Source organism: Diabrotica undecimpunctata, unplaced genomic scaffold (genome assembly GCF_040954645.1).
Source record: "Diabrotica undecimpunctata isolate CICGRU unplaced genomic scaffold, icDiaUnde3 ctg00000588.1, whole genome shotgun sequence".
NCBI lineage: Eukaryota > Metazoa > Arthropoda > Insecta > Coleoptera > Chrysomelidae > Diabrotica > Diabrotica undecimpunctata.
Window position 1 is genome coordinate 1,107,772 of NW_027311896.1, and position 4,987 is coordinate 1,112,758.

The window sequence follows — 4,987 nt, forward strand, 5'->3', positions numbered from 1 at the left end:
ACACACACACATACACACACACTCACAGACACACACGCACATACGCACGCACACACGTACACACACATACATTCTTCACCTCTCTAATCCTACCTATTAGTCGCCTCTCACGACAGGCAGGGCCTTCTTGCCTCGGCCGTGTTCTTATTTCTGCAGTACGAACGGACACACACACACATACTTACACACGCACATACGCACGCACACACGCACACACACATACACTCTTCACCTCTCGACTCCTACCCATTAGTCGCCTCTTAACGACAGGCAGTGCCTTCTTGCCACGGCCGTGTTCTCATCTCTGCGAGCCGACCGGACACACACACACACTGACACACACACATACACACACACACTCACACACGGCACACACGCACACACATACATACACTCTTCACCTCTCGACTCCTACCCATTATTCTCCTCTTACGACAGGCAGGACATCTTGCCTCGGCCGTGTTCTTATCTCTGCAAGCCAAACGGACACACACACACGCACACACACACACACACGCACACGCACCCGCACACGCACACACTCTCCACCTCTCGACTCCTATCCATTAGTCGCCTCTTACGACAGGCATGGCCTTCTTGCCACCGCATTTTTCTTATCTCTGCGAGCGAAGGGACACACACACACACATACACACACACACTCACACACACATGCACACACGCACGCACACACGCACACACACATACACTCACACACACACAAACACGCACATACGCACACACATACATTCTTCACCTCTCTAATCCTAACTATTAGTCGCCTCTCACGACAGGCAGGGCCTTCTTGCCTCGGCCGTATTCTTATCTCTGCAAGCCAAACAGACACACACACATACACACACACTTACACACGCACACACACGCACACACGCACACACACACATACACTCTTCACCTCTCGACTCCTACCAATTAGTCGCCACTTACGACAGGCATGGCCTTCTTGCCACGGCTGTTTTCTTATCTCTGCGAGCCGAAGGGACACACACACACACATACACACACACTCACAAACACACACACACGCACGCACACACGCACACACACATACACTCACACACACACAAACACGCCCACACGCACACACACATACATTCTTCACCTCTCGACTCCTACCTATTAGTCGCCTCTTACGATAGGCAGGGACTTCTTGCCACGGCCGTGTTCTTATCTCTGCAAGCCGAACAGACACACACACATACTCACACACGCACACACACACGCACACACGCACACACACATACACTCTTCACCTCTCGACTCCTACCTATTAGTCGCCCCTTACAACTGGCAGGGTCTTCTTGCCTTGGCCGTATTCTTACCTCTGCAAGCCAGACGGACACACACACATACACACACACTCACACACGCACACACACGCACACACGCACACACGCACACACACACATACACTCTTCACCTCTCGACCCCTACCCATTAGTCGCCTCTTACGACAGGCAGGGCCTTCCTGCCACGGCCATGTTCTTATCTCTGCGAGCCGACCGGACACACACACTTACACACACACATACAAAAACACACACACACACGCACGCACACACGCGCACTCACACATATACACTCTCCACCTTTCGACTCCTATCCATTAGTCGCCTCTTAAGACAGGCATGACCTTCTTGCCACGGACGTATTCTTATCTCTGCAAGCCGAACGGACACACACACATACTCACACACGCACACACACACGCACACACGTACACACACATACACTCTTCACCTCTCGACTCCTACCCATAAGACGACAGGCAGGGCCTTCTTGCCACGGCCGTGTTCTCATTTCAGCGAGCCGACCGGACACACACGCACACACAAATACACGCACACAGGCACAAACGCACACACGCAAACGCACACGCACACGCACACACTCTCCACCTCTCGAGTCCTATCCATTAGTCGCCTCTTAAGACAGGCAGAGCCTTCTTGCAGCGAACGCATTCTTATCTCTGCGAGCCGAAAAGACACACACACACACTCACACACAAACACACACACGCAAGCACACATACACTATTCACCTCTCGACTTCTACCCATTATTCTCCTCTTACGACAGGCAGGGACTTTTTGCCACGGCCTTGTTCTTATCTCTGCAAGCCGAACGGACACACACACACGCACACACAAACACACACACACACGCACACACGCACACACACGCACCCACGCACACGCACACGCACACGCACACACTCTCCACCTCTCGACTCCTATCCATTAGCCGCCTCTTAAGACAGGTAGGGCCTTCTTGCCACGGCCGTAATCTTATCTCTGCGAGCCGAGCGGACAAACACACACACTCACACACACACACACACACACATACACTCTTCACCTCTCGACCCCTACCTTTTAGTCGCCTCTTACGAGAGGCAGGGCCTTCTTGCCCCGGCCGTATTCATATCTCTGCAAGCCGAACGGACACACACACTCATACACACACACTCACACACGCACAAACACACATACACGCACACACGCACACACACATACACTCTTCACCTCTCGACTCCTACCAATTAGTCGCTCCTTACAGCAAGCATGGCCTTCTTGCCACGGCCGTATTCTTATCTCTGCAAGCCGAACGGACACACACACTCATACACACACACTCACACACGCACAAACACACACACACGCACACACGCACACACACATACACTCTTCACCTCTCGACTCCTACCTTTTAGTCGCCTCTTACGATAAGCAGGGCCTTCTTGCCGCGGTCGTGTTCTCATCTCTGCAAGCCAAACTAACACACACACATACTCACACACGCACACACACACACACACGCACACACGCACACACACACATACACTCTTCACCTCTCGACTCCTACTTATTAGTCGACCCTTACAAGAGGCAGGGCCTTCTGGCCTCGGCCGTATTCTTATCTCTGCAAGCCAAACGGACACACACACATACACACACACTCACACACGCCCACACACGCACACACGCACACACACACACATACACTCTTCACCTCTCGACTCCTACCCATTATTTTCCTCTTACGACAGGCAGGGACTTCTTGCCACGGCCGTGTTCTTATCTCTGCAAGCCGAACGGACACACACATACTCACACACGCACACACACACGCACACACGCACACACACACATACACTTTTCACCTCTCGACTCCTACCTATTAGTCGCCCCTTACAACTGGCAGGGTCTTCTTGCCTTGGCCGTATTCTTACCTCTGCAAGCCAGACGGACACACACACATACACACACACTTACACACGCACACACACACGCACACACGCACACACACACATACACTCTTCACCTCTCGACCCCTACCCATTAGTCGCCTCTTACGACAGGCAGGGCCTTCCTGCCACGGCCATGTTCTTATCTCTGCAAGCCGACCGGACACACACACACTCACACACACACATACAAGAACACACACACACGCACGCACACACGCGCACACACACATATACACTCTCCACCTTTCGACTCCTATCCATTAGTCGCCTCTTAAGACAGGCATGGCCTTCTTGCCTCGGCCGTATTCTAATCTCTGCGAGCCAAACGGACACACACACACTGACACACACACACGTTCACACACACATACACACACACTTACACACGCACACACACACGCACACACGCACACACACACATACACTCTTCACCTCTCGACCCCTAACCATTAGTCGCCTCTTACGACAGGCAGGGCCTTCCTGCCACGGCCATGTTCTTATCTCTGCAAGCCGACCGGACACACACACACTCACACACACACATACAAGAACACACACAGACACGCACGCACACACGCACACACACACACATACACTTTTCACCTCTCGACTCCTACCCATTATTCTCCTATTACGACAGGCAGGGACTTCTTGCCACGGCCGTGTTCTTATCTCTGCAAGCCGAACGGACACACGCACAAACACACGCACACACACAAAGACACATACACTCTTCACCTCTCGACTCCTATTCATTAGTCGCCTCTTACGACAGGCAGGGACTTCTTGCCACGGCCGTGTTCTTATCTCTGCGAGCCGAACGGACACACACACACGCACACACACACATTCACACACACACTCACACACGTACGCACACACGCAAACACACACATACACTCTTCACCTCTCGACTCCTACCCATTATTCTCCTCTTACGACAGGCAGGGACTTCTTGCCACGGCCGTGTTCTTATCTCTGCAAGCCGAACGGACACACACACACACGCACACACAAACACACGCACACAGGCACACACGCACACACGCACACGTACACGCACACGCACACACTCTTCACCTCTCGACTCCTATTCATTAGTCGCCTCTTACGACAGTCATGGACTTCTTGCCACGGCCGTGTTCTTATCTTTGCAAGCCGAACGGACACACACACACACACACGCACACACACACACGCACACGCACACGCACACACTCTTCACCTCTCGACTCCTACCCATTATTCTCCTCTTACGACAGGCAGGGACTTCTTGCCACGGCCCTGTTCTTATCTCTGCAAGCCGAACGGACACACACATACACACACACACACTCACACACACACGCACACAGGCACACACACATACACTCACACACACAAACACGCACATACGCACACACACATACATTCTTCACCTCTCGACTCCTACCGATTAGTCGACTCTCACGACAGGCAGGGTCTTCTTGCCTCGGCCGTGTTCTTATCTCTGCAAGCCGAACGGACACACATACACTCACACACACACACATACACTATTAACCTCTCGACTCCTACCCATTAGTCGCCTCTTACCACATTCAGGGACTTCTTGCCACGGACGTATTCTTATCTCTGCAAGCCGAACGGACACACACACATACTCACACACGCACAAACACACGCACACACGTACACACACACATACACACTTTACCTCTCGACTCCTACCCATTAG